At 40.3% G+C, this 16,218-nt stretch overlaps 1 pseudogene; it reads right to left on the bottom strand.

The window, feature by feature from the left end:
• The window catches only part of LOC137005151 (uncharacterized), a 1,346,463-nt pseudogene that overhangs the window by 1,237,726 nt on the left and 92,519 nt on the right, over window positions 1-16,218 (bottom strand).

The raw sequence follows: 16,218 nt of genomic DNA, 5'->3' as shown, positions 1-16,218 counted from the left end.
GACAAAAGACTGATTTAGATTGACAATTCAAAGAAAAATTGACAAAAAAATGAATTGTCTTTGTTCTTTCTGTGTTTGTGTTGTTTATCATGAGACTGCAGTGCTTGTAAATGTAATCAAAGTAGCCTATTATTAGCCCTTTTTAAATATTCTTTTGCCCTTGTGCTTGGGAGTTTGTTGTCATTTTATCCGTGCTCATATATATTAATATTCATTATTCTGTATAATGAGAGTGTTGTAGGTCTTGTTCTCACCCCTCTTCCCCCTCTCTACGCTCCCACTTTTCCAGAGCTTTACACACCCATTTTCACAGAGATTTTGAGCTTTGGGGTGTGAACGACCAGGGGAAAATGGGGGTTTCATGAACTGTTAACAATCGACTATATATATAATATATAATTTTTATAATTTCTTCCCCCCACTCTCTGACCTCCTGAAGGCTGCTGTGTAATTTGCACCCTAAGGCACATTGAGGGAAGCATTTCAATAACCATTAAAATATATTTATTTTAAAATATAAATATATTTAAAGGATATTTAAAAATATCCTTAGTCCTCCAAGGTTTATAATGGTTGTGAACAGCTGCCAAATTTCTGAAGACAAAAAAATGAATCCATCCATAAAAAAAATTAATCCATATGACTCCAGGCCCTCTGAAGCATTATAAAGTAAAATAACAAGCTTCTGGCAGGACAGCCATATGCATTCAACGTACGTCCAAAAAAACTTGAACTTTCGCAATGCCGTACACAATGACATGACGTACTAGCATACATCATGGCGCAGTGTAGGACGTCATTTCATTGTGTCCTGTGTCGCTGTAGAATCAAAATTGACCTTATTTATTTTGTTACCTCAAATTGCTAGTTTTGTGGTGAACAAGTCAATCCACACACAAAAAAATAATTTGGCTTCGTAATATTTAATCAATCTGAAAATGCTCCTCCCCTCTGCAACAGTGCCCCTTCTCTAATGACATCAGTTTGACAGCTTGGGTTGAAAACGCTTAATCCACTCCCCTCCGACCGTTAGTCTGCTGTGAGAGAGAGATGGAGAGGAGGAGCGCTAAAATAAAATCCTGCCCTCTATTCAATATTCCGTTTCACTTGGAAATACATCACAACACTGGAGAAAAGTCGTTTGCAACATCCAGTTCACAGGGATTTTAATACTGTATTTTTTTAACAATATATTCACTGTATTTTCAGTTTGCATATCACATCAGATTACACAATAAATAACATGTAAGTCACAGCAAACATGTTGACCCTATTCTCCCTCCCACCCCCCATTCCCAAAGAAAGAAAAGGAAAGAAGAAGAAAAAAAAGTTTTTTTTTTTTTTTTAAAGATACAGGTCTATGTAGGAGATCATGATGCTACCCTACTCCCTTAAAGCTGCTTTTTCTTGTAGCAGGTTAACAACATTAACATTAAAAAATTATTAAATGGTTTACCGACATCTTTAAAAAACATTTGGTTTCTTTTTGACAATGTTATTTTTTCCATTGACATACTTTATGCCATTTCTTTAATCCACATCCCAATTCTTGGTTCATTGATATTTTATTACACGTTTAGCTTGTAAAATACACATCTATAAATCTGACCTCTTTGGTATGTAACATTGGGCTGATAGGATATACCCAGGATGTTAATGCTGTATTTAGTGTATTTTGACATACTTAACATTAAAATTTGACGGCCTCTGTTGTAACAACAACAACAAAAAACTTTCATCATACTTATGGCACCAGAGAGTATCTGTGTGAAATTAAGGCTGTATTCACATTGCAGCTGATTTTCTGCTCAAAATAAGTTTTTGTTGTGTTTTTTTGGGTGAGGCTGTTCAGACGAACTTTAAATGTGGCTCATATCAGATGTTCATCTTCCACAAGACTTCATCCTGGGTTGTTCATCACAAGTGATTTGTCCATTCTCACTTGCTTTCTTTACCTCTCTATTTTTCTGCCTTTTCATTTTCTTATTGTATACATCCACACTTGCTTTCTTCACATTCCTCCTGTATTTTTTTGTTTCTCAGTAGAGACTCAGTAGTGTCTTGTTTAGTTACTTGTTCATCCCTTTGTATTTATGATATATGATGGCGTTAGCATGTTTTTTGGGATGTCGTCAGGCTTTGGAGTTTCCTTGTTTTATGTCATTTTGTAACTGTTCAGCTCTGGGCTGCTCTTGGCGCTTTTCTGCCAAATGCTAACTCCATGTTGTGTTAGGATCCTCAAACTGCACTTATTAGCACTGGATGTCTTTATTGATGTTGGGCCCCCGGACTCAAGTCGTCATGGCTTCACTCATCCTGCGTTTTTACTTTAGGTTCCTATGGAGCTACTTCAGCAAGGTTTTTTCCAGAAAAGAAAGATTGTGGAAAAGGAGAAATCTGAGGAGAAATCTTGATGATTCGATCTGAAGTTGTTGCCAGTATCTTCTGCGTTGGATAAAGTGCTATGGAACAACTTAAGCTGTTAATTTGACTCTTAGTGGGGAGTTCTTTCTCTCTCTCATAGACAACAACATGCCTCCTGTCAGGGCTTTTACGACCGAGCAAGATTAACTGGCTGAGTTTTTGAAGAAGAACTATTAAAGATTCCTGTAATACTGATGTGTTACACAGGTATGGACATACCGCATACACAAGCATTTAAATCTTCCCGACACAAACCCACAGACACTAAACATGGCATAACTGAAGTTACCTTAAATGTATCATAAAACTATGTGAATACAATGAGTGCAATACAACAACAGTAATAATGGGTACCATTTCCTGGGGATGAGCATGTTAATTTATAGAACAGTCCGTCTATAAATTAATGCAGGAAAGTCTGTGTTCTGTGGGAAAAATGCAGGAAAGATGCAGGTTTTCTGTGTCTCTTTTCTGCTCTTCCATGTGAAAACCACATTCTTTAGCGCAATGAACAATGTACAGACTTTACTAAGCTAGTCGCATCCAAAACAGAATCTGAAGCCCCTGCATTCTTACTATCCTCAATTAAAGTTTGGATGCGTGTCTCTAATTCTGTGATTCTGTCAGCCTGACTATTTCTCTACATTTATGACTTAATGACATAAATCCTGTGACAAGCAACTTGCAATAAAGGGAGAGGATGACATGACTAACCATATTTGTAGACTGATCCGACTTACCACAGATGTTTGATGAACGCGTTGAAAAAGGAGCGTGCGAGAGACTGATGACAAGTTAACAAGCTAGCGAGATGCAACCGGGTTGTAATATGATTTAAATTAAAAGATTAAAAGCTAGCAATGTCAGATTAATGTGGTAGGCAATATTATATATAAGGTAATGATAATATAATTAACAATAAATGAAAGTTAGAGATTCAAAACAACGCTATACAGTTACAGACGCAAACCATTCTGAACAGTGAGGAAGGAGCAGAGCAAGCTGAGACGGCCATCAGATCAGACACTTTTTGCTTTCCATAGTGTGCTGAACCAACATCATTCATGGCAGACCACATGTTTTTGCGCTGATTGTAGCCATCTTGTTTGGAATAAGCTGGTCTTGTTTTGCTCTCACGGTACTTTGATGGGACATGTGATCGTAAAGCGGCTGCAGCACCGTTCAAAGTTGGACAAATTTCCTAACCTGAATGCATTGCTTTTGTTGGGCGGCAGCCGATCTTTACAGCAAGTCGAACAAGCCTAATGTGACATGTCATTGCTTAATTTAGTCATGTGGTTATTCAGTTCTGTTTTGTGATTGGGTGATTGTCTTGATTGATCACAGGTGTTCCTTGTTTGTCAATAGTTGCTTTGTATTAATAGCCCTTATGTTTCATAGTTGTCTTGTCTAGCTTTAAGTGTGATCTGATGTTCTTTGAGTTTAATGTTCATGTGCCAAGTCAATTCAAGTCTGCTGTGTATGTTGTATTTATTTACGATTCATAAACTGGGTAAACAACAGACAATATTTACACATCAATTTCTGCTTCACCATCATCACACACAGCGATTCTTTACCATCATAAATGTGAAGGGCACTTGGGTGATGTGAGGTGGCCTAACTGTGGAAAACACCACTCTTCCGTTCCAGTAAGGTCATCAAACAGGTTCTCCCCACACAGTGATGCACCCACTGAGAATCCTGTAGAAAGTGCCCTAGTTATTGGTGATTCTATTTCACGGAATGCAGTGGCGGAGCCAGGATTTTTTCATAGGGGTGGCCAGGCAAGGGCCAGCACCCAGTCTGGGGTGGCACAGAAATCTTCATTATTTCAACATAAAAATAAGTCTGACTATAATGTACTGGACTGTGCCTGACCAAATACAGTTCATATCTAGCGTTAGCGTCAGTTCTGGCAGGTCACGTTAGTCAAACTTGCATCAGCTGACTCCCAGGTGACTTGCGTCTACCTATAGGAATACGACGCCTATTGCGGAATCTATATATAAGCTCCTCAGTATTATCAGCAGCTATTGCATTTCTCGGGAGCAAATTAAATGGCGAATTCGACAGGCAAACAGCATCATCTCACTAGGAATTGTGCAATCGGGAATTTAGCGAGAGGGATTTGTGGATTTCACCTCTCATTCACTGCATTGATCATAAGCCAACTGATTGGAAATGACTGAGTTAAGGTTAGCATTGCTTCTCGCATCACTGCAATTAGACATGGACTGGCAGTTCAGATGATCTGCACTCCCCGCATGAAGAAGCGTTTCAAGACAAGATCAAACATCCACGTTACAGCCGGCTATTTCACTCTCCTTCATCTCTGAATGTTTCCACGAAGCTAAGCTAAGTTCCTTTTAATGCTCATTGTTTTAAAGCTAACTCATGATGTTGTTAAAGCTATCACTCTTGCTTAGGCTTCTAGTCCTTCTCAGTAAAAATGTTTTTGGCGATGTGCGTTACTATCTGTTGTCATTTGCAACCGGCTTGATCGCCGCACACGCTGGTCGGGGCGCTTTCGTTTGTATATAGCAACATACACACTGGTCGGATCGCCGTGTTTAGCGCTATACGTTGCAGATTCAAACAACTTTGCAGTAGAGACAGAAAACAAAGTTTCATGGTGCAAACGGCTTTTCTGTTGTGGTGCAGCACATAGTAAACATTGTTTTTCTTAAAGCTATAGTGCCACTGGAAACGCTCGTTCTTAAAGGTCTAGTTGCTATTTAGAACAAGCTGAACTTAAGGCTATCTAAAGTATTGCTTGTTACCGAAGCTCTAATGTCATAGACCCTTTTCACAATGACGTCAGTTAACTTCCACCTATCCGCAAAGCAGTGTATCAGTTGTTCCGTCTTACCTTCGCGCCGGTGACTTCTCGGGAAAATGCTTTAATAACTTTAAATGCAAACGGTTTATGTCAAGGATTTACAAAGTCGGCTTCTTCTGGTAATGATATTTATTATTTCCTTTCTGTAACTGCCTTGGTTAGGGTTTCCACGAGCAGAAACTTTAGCAATGTTGTCATTGATTTGAGTTTTATCACAACGATTGTGTGTCCACACAAATCTGTTAGCCTATTTGGAATAACAAGAATATTGTCTTTAAAAAAAATCTTTATTTTTAGAAATTGGTAGGCTATATGATAATGGATATTGTTCTTGTGAGATTTGTTTACAAATAATGGACATCTGGAAGTAACACATATAATACTCCAAAGAATTAATGGTGTGAAGATTTGAGATAATTTTACATCATACCAGTTTAAACTAATCTGCTGCAATATATTAAGATTGTATAATTTCTAAGAAGTGTATTGAAAATACAAAATGGAAGTAGCCTATGTGTTCATTTAATGTTATTCCCTGGAGAAAAAAATTGATTTTGTTCATTTGCTGCTATAACAATGAGTATTGTTGTAAATCCTCTATATATATTTTTGTATGCAACGATCTTGTTCTGCAATAAAGAGACGAATTACAATGTTGGTTTTTTTTTACTATGGTAAAAATGCCATGTACATGAGTCAGTTTTATCAGTTTATCGAAATAAAAGTATAAAAATAGACTTTGATATTTAAAAAGAATAAGCTTATGTTGATCTTCATTGTACATAGGCCTGTAGTAGGCACTGAAATAAGTAGTGCATTAAAGTTTGAATCAATAGTTTTTTACTGCACGTAAATGTTGGAAACATGCGTTTATTTCACAAATATATATAAACAGCTTCATCTGCAATAAAGTGCATGTATGGCTTCAGTACGTATTCAACTCCTCCGACTTTAAGCAGCAAATCGCACCGATCGGTAAGTTTGTTTGAGATCTGCAGCTGCCAAATACCTCACCTTGAATTGACATGAAATTGGGCGACTGCAGTCATCCTTTAACCACATTTGTGGCATATGTACAAATATTGAGTGCACTTCATTCGAGTCGCGCTAGTATTCCACTATGCTGACGGAAGTGAGGATACACTGCTTCGAGTCCTAACGGAAGCTGTGTGATGTCATGTGAAAAGGGTCTATTACTGCATACTATAAGCACTACTGTGGTAAGTTTATTCAAGTACATGTTATCTTAAGCTGTTGTCTTAGACTTATGCTATTTATGATATCCGATCATATCGCAACATTCTGTGATAAGTGAACAAATGTTTGTGGCTTGAAAACTTATCAGAGTATTGTAACATGCTTTTCTTTAAATACAGAGGTTTCTTATTCAACCCTAACAATGTCGAACTTGATGGTCCTGTAAGGAGTGTGATATCATGGGAGTCTTCTCTTTCGCAGCCAAAGGAATCGGCCCGACTGGAGCAGAAATCGTGCTCATGATGAGGAAGCATTGCATTTAATTTCTTAGCTGCACGCTGCATCCAACTCAGAGCTGCTTCCCCAACCTGACTACCACTAGTTTAATACTAGTCTGTGATTTACAACATGCTTGTTGTAACAGATTGCTGCCACTAGGGGTGTAAGCTTCCCCCAATAGGAGAGAGAAGTAAAAATAAATAAATAAAAAAAATAAAATAATAATAATTTTATATTAGGCAATGGGTGTATGCTTCCCCGACTAGATTGCTGCTAACGGTGTAAGCATATATGTTATATAAAAATCGCTAACTAAATGCGCTACAACATGCTTCTTGTATCAGATTTGCTGCCGCTACGGGTGTAAGCTTCCCCAACCTGACTACCACTAGTTTAATACTAGTCTGTGATTTACAACATGCTTGTTGTAACAGATTGCTGCTGCTACGGGTGTAAGCTTCCCCCATTTATTTAAAAAAAAAAGCTAGGCTCATGGCTCATTCAGGTAACTGCATTTAAGGAAAAATGGCATTCAGATTTTCGCACTCAGTTTGTGTTGGGGGATATCAGCATATGGTTTGTTTTGGGGGTTTATTGCTGCTCTCCCTGCTCTTATCCATGCTAGGCTGCATGGATGCGCAGGGAGTTCTTGCCCAGAACAGAAACATACCGCCAATACAAACTCTATAATCGATCATATTTGACGATAGTGGTCCTGACAGAAATCTAGCATTAGCGTCAGTTCTGGCAGGTCACGTTAGTCAAGCTTGCATCAGCTGACTCCCAGGTGACTTGCGTTTACCTATAGGAATATGACGCCTATTATGGAATCTATATATAAGCTCCTCAGTATTATCAGCAGCTATTGCATTTCTCAGGAGCAAATTACCCTCCTCCATCCCCAGCTCCTCCTCTCTTCAGTCAAGATTGGCCTTATTATTTCCCCTGAATCAGACTAATCTCGAATATGTGTACGTTAAATCATGACATTTAATGATATCTGCATGTTGGTCCTGTTCTGTTACCCTGGGGGGTTTATTGCTGCTCTCCCTGCTCTTATCCATGCTAGGCTGCATGGATGCGCAGGGAGTTCTTGCCCAGAACAGAACCATACTGTCAATACAAACTCTATGCATAATCTATCATATTTGACGATAGTGGTCCTGACAGAAACGTGAGGAGAGTCAATTGCTGCGTGAGGAAAGTGAGTCACCGGCTGCGTGAGGAAAGTGAGTCACCGGCTGCGGAAAGTGAGTTGCCGGCTGCGGAAAGTGAGTCGCCGGCTGCGTGAGGAAAGTGAGTCGCCGGCTGCGGAAAGTGATTCGTCTGCTGCGGAAAGTGAGTCGCCGGCTGTGTGAGGAAAGTGAGTCGCCAGCTGCGTGAGGAAAGTGAGTCGCCGGCTGCGGAAAGTGATTCGTCTGCTGCGTGAGGAAAGTGAGTCACCGGCTGCGGAAAGTGAGTCGCCGGCTGTGTGAGGAAAGTGAGTCGCTGGCTGTGTGAGGAAAGTGAGTCGCTGGCTGTGTGAGGAAAGTGAGTCGCCGGCTGCGTGAGGAAAGTGAGTTGCCAGCTGAGGAGAGTGAGTCGTTCGCTGCGTGAGGAGAGTGAGTCGTTCGCTGCGTGAGGAGAGTGAGTCATTCGCTGCATGAGGAAAGTGAGTCGCCGGCTGCATGAGGAAAGTGAGTCGCCGGCTGCGTGAGGAAAGTGAGTCGCCAGCTGAGGAGAGTGAGTCATTCGCTGCGTGAGGAGAGTGAGTCGTTCACTGCGTGAGGAAAGTGAGTCGTCAGCTGAGGAGAGTGAGTCGTTCGCTGCGAGAGGAAAGTGAGTAAAAGTACAAGTACTTATAGAAATATTTACTCAAAGTAAAAGTGAAAGTAATAATCCTAATAGTTACTTGAGTAAGAAAAAAAGTATCCAATAAAAATTTTACTCAAGTAGCTCGTTACTACTTACTTTTATTATATATATATATATATATATATATACACACACACACACACACTAGCATGTTATTATTTAATGTTTATTATTTAAATAGATATTTAATTTATTATCATAATTAGATATCTTTGCAACAAACAAACAAAGAAGAGACAAGCATTATTTCTAGCATCTGTAACCCAAATGTATCGTTACTATATTAATAACGTATACAGCTAACGTTACATTTTAAAGAAGAGAGAAAACTCTTTATATGTGCTCGCGCTCATATCTGAATTTGACACATACAATGATCAATTACACATTGATGGATCTTCTTCGGTCTGTTCTCCAAAATGTAATCAAATGTATATTTCAGCAGGCGCGTGTAAACTGCTTAACTGTGTCAACGCAAAGTGTTCATTTTCAAGACGAACAGGTCGCTGGCGCCGCCATTGCGCAATAGTATATGTATAAATGAATGTATAAATTAAGATATATGCCCATAAAAACGGTAAAGAAATACTACATACTTTTGTTATAGTGACGTAATAATCTGTTTGGTTGTAAAATGTCGGCTATTGGCTGTATCGTGAAGTAAAATCAAATGAAATCGATAGGCCTACCTGTGGAATTGTTCACAGACAGCATACGCAGCTCAACTAATAAAGGTCTTCATCGCTGGCAAACAATTGGATGCATTTGCAGATTTGCTTTTAATTGACTGTAGGTCCACTGCCACTTCATCCAACGCTCCGAGTGAGAAACCGCTTCAGACGATTCAGCGCGTGCAGGAACTGAACAAATCATTCAGACTGATTCGCGAATCAATTTAGACAGCTTTACTAACTTGTTTGATGAAGTCTTTGAACAGAATCGACTCAAAAGAGTGATTCATTTGTGAATGGGGCATCGTTCATGAAAAAAGAGACAGCGCGCATGGAATAAACTACGCATTTCTTAACATTTACAGTATTGAATTAATATAAAGTAACGAGAGGAACGTTGCCCATTGTAGCGAAGTAAAAGTACAGATAAATCATGACATTTAATGATATCTGCATGTTGGTCCTGTTCTGTTACCCTGGGGGGTTTATTGCTGCTCTCCCTGCTCTTATCCATGTTAGGCTGCATGGATGCGCAGGGAGTTCTTGCCCAGAACAGAACCATACCGTCAATACAAACTCTATGCATAATCTATCATATTTGACGATAGTGGTCCTGACAGAAACGTGAGGAGAGTCAATTGCTGCGTGAGGAAAGTGAGTCACCGGCTGCGTGAGGAAAGTGAGTCACCGGCTGCGGAAAGTGAGTTGCCGGCTGCGGAAAGTGAGTCGCCGGCTGCGTGAGGAAAGTGAGTCGCCGGCTGCGGAAAGTGATTCGTCTGCTGCGGAAAGTGAGTCGCCGGCTGTGTGAGGAAAGTGAGTCGCCGGCTGCGTGAGGAAAGTGAGTCGCCGGCTGCGGAAAGTGATTCGTCTGCTGCGTGAGGAAAGTGAGTCACCGGCTGCGGAAAGTGAGTCACCGGCTGTGTGAGGAAAGTGAGTCATTCGCTGCGTGAGGAGAGTGAGTCGTTCACTGCGTGAGTGTTCATTTTCAAGACGAACAGGTCGCTGGCGCCGCCATTGCGCAATAGTATATGTATAAATGAATGTATAAATCAACAAAGCACTGTTCACCAGAGGAGAACTGGCCCCCCGACTAAGTCTGGTTTCTCCCAAGGTTTTTTTCTCCATTTTAACCATAGCTGTCAACATTGAACACTGAAAATAAGGGAGATTTCCCCGAATCCATCCCCAAAATAAGGGATTTTTTTACACGAATATTACGTTGGCACGGGGGACAGGGGGTCAGGACCCCCACAGTTTTGAAAAGACAGAAATCGACCCCCGCACTTTTGATAAGGGCTGCTTCAATCAGTCACTCTATATCATCTTTTAGCTTAGGATATTTTCTTTCAAATGAGACCCTTTTCATTTTCATGTTTCTGTGAGCTTTCGTTCGTAAAAAATCAACGGAAATGCGCTCTCGAACGGAGAAACACGCGATCTTCAAACCATCTATCAAAGCGTGCTAACGTTTTAGGACAGGCCGATGATGGTATATAAATCATGCCCGAACGTTAGCGTTTGTCAATCAAGCCAAACCGCCCATTCAGAAACCGAGAAATTTGGAGGCTGATCTCTCAGGTTGATGCGAGCTGGCTTGACTGAAGTTTTCGTGAGGATTTATAGTTTATGGACTGTTTTGATTTCGGTAAATACATCTAGAAAGCTAAAAGCATTGATGGCATCTATAAAAGATATATCTGAAAGCGAAACGAAAGTGATATTGCCTCGTCCAGTGAGGAGGACGTACGAGAGGAGAACTGTGCGTTTAATTGCTATGTGTATACTGTAATACTGCATTTACAATGCTTATCAGTGGCGTGCACTTTGATCGTGAAAGTGAAAGTGCCCTTTGCGGTCGCATCGCAGTGCCCCCGTGTTCCCATTTCTCCCGATGTCCATTACAATTTATATACTTCAATTCCCGCAAGCCTTTCAAAGAAACTCCATGAGCACGGAAAGACGCGTTTGGCGCATGCATAGCCTACGTGCATCCCCATGGTCAAGTGCAAGCCACTTCACAGACACAGATAGTTGCGTGTTCTGAGTTAACACAATCAGAGCGTAAAAATACGGGATATTTTATGGGAAAATACTAAAACGGGAAGACAGCGGGAAAAGAGCTAAAATACTTGAGAAACCCGAAAAAAACGGGAGGATTGACAGCTATGATTTTAACACCTATTTGCCACCTGTTTGTCACCTGATGTCACCTGTTGGAGTTTGAGTTCCTTGCTGCTGTCGCCTTTGGTTTGCTTAGTTGGGGACACTTGACATTTGATATTCTGGCCACTCCAGTTATCTCTGTATGTATATTTTAGGCAACAATAAAATTAACATATTAATACCCATGCATGTGGTTCAGGCAATGCAGTCAATGATTATCTTAACTACATGTATATTTATAACCAAACAAACTATGAAACACCAGAATGGTATAAACCTAACTATAAATCTTCCTCTTTTCATTTACATTTTAAAAATATTAAACATGTGTGGTTCAGTCAATATGTGCATATATATATATATGTGTGTGTGTGTGTGTGTGTGTGTGTGTGTCAGCTGTGTGTGAATAAATGTGTTCCCCTGTCTTTCTGTTGCCCCGTCAAGTGTTTGTGTTCCTTTTTTTTTGTCTCATGATAGTTCCGCCACAATGCATCAGAGAATCCCTGTGATGTAATCAGGATCATGACATTTCCCATAAAAGAAGTGGACTTACCGGCGTTCTGGAGCAACACTCAAAATGCTCTCTTTGGATAATTAAACACGATTGCGCCATTCTCACTCCCTGTTTTGGTCTGTAACTTTTTTTTATCCTTGTGGAAATATCCAACCTGGTGGAATTATTTTGCCTTGGACTTCGTCACAGGACAGTGCTGTTCAACGTGCTCCCGAACTCAAAACGACTTAAAAGGACAATCTTGCACACACATACAGTGATGTGAAAAAAGTGCTTGCCCCCTTCCTGATTTTTTTATTTATTTTTTTACTTTAATGTTTTAGATCATCAAACAAATTTAAGTATTAATCAAAGATAACACAAACAAACACAACATGCAATATTTAAATGAAGGTTTTTATTATAAAGGGAAAACTAAATCCAAACCCAAATGGCCCTGTGTGAAAAAGTGCTTGCCCCCTAAACCTAATAACTGGTTGGACCACCCTTAGCAGCAGCAACTGCAATTAAGCGTTTGCGATAACTTACAACGAGTCTGTTACAGCGCTGTGGAGGAATTTTGGCCCACTCATCTTTGCAGAATTGTTGTAAGTCAGCCACATTGGAGGGTTTTTGAGCATGAACCATGCCACAGCATCTCAATAGGATTGAGGTCAGGACTTTGACTAGGCCACTCCAAAGTCTTCATTTTGTTTTTCTTCAGCCATTAAGTGGTGGACTTGCTGGTGTGTTTTTGATCACTGTCCTGCTGCAGAACCCAAGTTCACTTCAGCTTGAGGTCACGAACAGATGGCCGGACATTGTCCATCAGGATTTTTTGGTAGACAGCAGAATTCATGGTTCAATTTATCACATTAAGTGTTCCAATCTTGAAGCAGCAAAACAGCCCCAGACCGTCACACTACCACCACATTTTACAAAAGAATTATATTATCTTTAGCCACTACAGAGACATCAGAGTCTGCGTCAAACGTCAGAAGGATTAGCCGAGGTTAGGCTGTTCTCGGTGGTATACATGAGCGCCCAGTGATCGCCTGGATCTCACAACTCCAAATAGGTGCTACTTTTTATCAATAAACCACAAATTTGAGCTTTAAACCAGTACATTCCCACATGCCTGAAAACTCTTAATACTACATATCATGACATAATAACAGTAATATGTTTAAATTACAGGTTTTCTGCTTTACCAATGACGCTTGAAGGTTAGTGCACAATGCACCTGGCTGTCTCAAGTCTGCACAAGTCACCTCTCGATGCATCCTCGATAAAAGGGGCGGATCAAGAAGACATCCGAGGATTTGAACTGTACTTGGCAAGATGTGAACTTTGAATCGGAACAGTACTTTAGCAGTGACTGATGACGTTTCCCACAAGATAAGATAAGAGTGCATATTGATAAACGGCTAACTATGAATGAATGAATGAATGATTGAGGCATTTCGGGGTCTCTCCTCATCCACAACCTGGATAATTCAACAGCAGCCACAGAGCAACAGCGCCAACTATATGCGGAGAGGAGAGATTTGGCTGTATCTAACTTACACAGAAGAGACATTTTTTCTCAGCACAAAGATGAACTACTTATGATTTCGCACTGTGGTGATGTGGCCCTTCACTGCATGGATCTTCATGTGTATCTTCAGCTGATTTTTAAAAGAAAAACTTGTTCCACACTGATCACACATGTGCGGCTTCTCTTTGCTGTGGATCCTCTCGTGTGTTTTCAGATTTACTGACTGAGTGAATCTCTTGTCACACTGTGAACACTTGTAAGGTTTTTCTCCAGTGTGAATTATCTGATGTGTTTTCAGAGATGATGGGTGAGTGAATCTCTTGTCACAGTGTGAACACTTGTAAGGTTTTTCTCCAGTGTGAATTACCTGATGTGTTTTCAGAGATGATGGGTGAGTGAATGTCATGTCACAGTGTGAACACTTGTAAGGTTTTTCTCCAGTGTGGATCCTCTCATGTGTTTTCAGATATGATGACCGACTGAATCTCTTGTCACACTGTGAACACTTGTAAGGTTTCTCTCCAGTGTGAATCCTCTGGTGCACTTTTAAATCACTCTCTGTAGTAAAAGTCTTCTCACACTCAAAGCACATGTACTCTCTCACACCAGTGTGTGTTTTCTCATGTGCATGTAAATATTGCAGCTGTGAAAAACTCTTTCCACACACAGAACATGAATGTGGCTTCTCCTTTGTATGAATTTTCAGGTGCTTCTTTAAGGTGGATTCCCCAAGAAATACTTTGCCACATTGTGGACAAGTGAACGGTCTCGCTCCTGTGTGGATCATCATGTGTTCTTTAAGGCATGATGATTGTGTGTAGCTCTTCCCACATTGATCACATGTGAACGGCTTTTCTCCTGTGTGGATCCTCATGTGTGCTTTAAGACTTGATGATTGACTGAAACTCTTCCCACACTGATCACATGTGAACGGCTTCTCTCCAGTGTGGATCCTCATGTGTGCTTTAAGGCTTGATGATTGACTGTAGCTGTTCCCACACTGATCACATGTGAACGGCTTCTCTCCTGTATGAACTCTCATGTGAACCTCAAGATGTTGTTTCTTTGAGAAACTCTTTCCACACTGAGTGCAGGTGAAAGATTTCTTGGTTCTTTTCTTTAGAAATGTCTTTAGTTCTTCACTCTCATTGCTTTCTTCCATCAGGTCTGAAATGAGAGAAAAAAAAGTAATTAAATTATTTTTATGTACTGAAAATTAAGAGACAAATATGAAGTGAAAGGTAATACAATTGAGACTTGCAGTGACAGACAACTGCTTTAAAATATTCAGATAATTTTGATGAACAGTCCAGAATTAATCATGTATTGATTAAGATCTTTTAACATTTTATTTTAAAGTAAAAAAGTATCATGCCTATTACACAATTAGACATTTAGAAGTCAATTTAAAAATAAGAAATACATAAATTGCTCAAATCATAAATTTAAGCATCATAAATGTTTAACTGACTGTGGGACACACTGCAATGGCTGATCTGCCATCTTCATTTAATTACCCAGGCCAGAATTGAATTTTTGGGGTATTTTTAATTTTAAAAATTTTGGTAACATATGATTAGATTTTAAGTGTCCTTTGCTCTTTCTCTGAGATCTCTCCCAGGGGTGTTTTATTGCAGGGTGTTTTATCTCAGCTTTTGTTTTAGCAGGAAAATCAAGTCTTACACTTTTTTTTTATTTTTATTTAAAACATTAGAGTATATTCCTGTAGTATTTAATTTATTTTCCTAATCCTGTGTAATTATTAAGGGCAGGTCACGGTAGACTTCTCCTTAGAAGTAGTAAAGAACTGTAAGAAAAACAGTTAAATGCACAAAAACAAAAATAATTTTTCATATTTGAGGTCCTCAAATCCCCTCTGTTGACAGCAATGAAATGAGCTTTAAGGGTCAATTTACAGCAGATCTGAAGACATCAGCATAATAAATGAGGTGAAAACAGGAACTATTGACATGAAATAACGTCTAGGTTACGTATGTAACCCTCGTTCCCTGAAGGAGGGAACAGAGACATTACGTCAGAGAATCACCTTAGAGTGTTAACAAAACGAGCCAATGATACGAAGAGTATCTTGGTCTGCGGAATTTGCATGTGCAAGCTCCACCCCACACTGTGGGTAAATAAGGAGCAGCGCGAGCAACTCGCATTCAAGTCTTCGCTGAGGAGCCAAGCCAAGTGACCCGGCCGTTAAGCGGAACAGCGATTGTGGCAAGGGGACGCAATGTCTCCATTCCCTCCTTCAGGGAACGAGGGTTACATACGTAACCTAGACGTTCCCTTTCAGTTGGTCACTTTGACGTTATGTCAGAGACTGACGAAATGGGGTCCGTACTAAAACGCCACAATAGCTGTTTTTCAGTGAACAGTGTGAGAACAGTACTTTGCCGCAAGAGCACGATAGAAGGACCATACACACAGAGCACACAGGGTAGCATACCCAAAAGAATAGAATAGCAAGTGGCTTGCTAGGGGAAGACACATGCTCCAGAGCAGACTAAAATTGGAAAACACACATGGGGTTACCCAGAGGGGAACCACAACACAGGGAAGCACCTAGTCTAACATAGGGGCTGACCGGAGGGCATGCACGCAAATGTAGACATCGACGCTGCTGGAGGAACCGAGGGTTCTGAAAGGAACTTACTGAGAGAGAGCACACGCATCTAATCCGTAGAGTGGAATGGCACATCAAGCAAATGACACAGAGCAGATCCAGCTACTGGCCCGAAGGGGCGAGTAC

The sequence above is a fragment of the Chanodichthys erythropterus genome, chromosome 3, assembly GCF_024489055.1.
Source record: "Chanodichthys erythropterus isolate Z2021 chromosome 3, ASM2448905v1, whole genome shotgun sequence".
Lineage (NCBI taxonomy): Eukaryota > Metazoa > Chordata > Actinopteri > Cypriniformes > Xenocyprididae > Chanodichthys > Chanodichthys erythropterus.
This window is presented reverse-complemented; position numbering and strand designations above follow the sequence as displayed.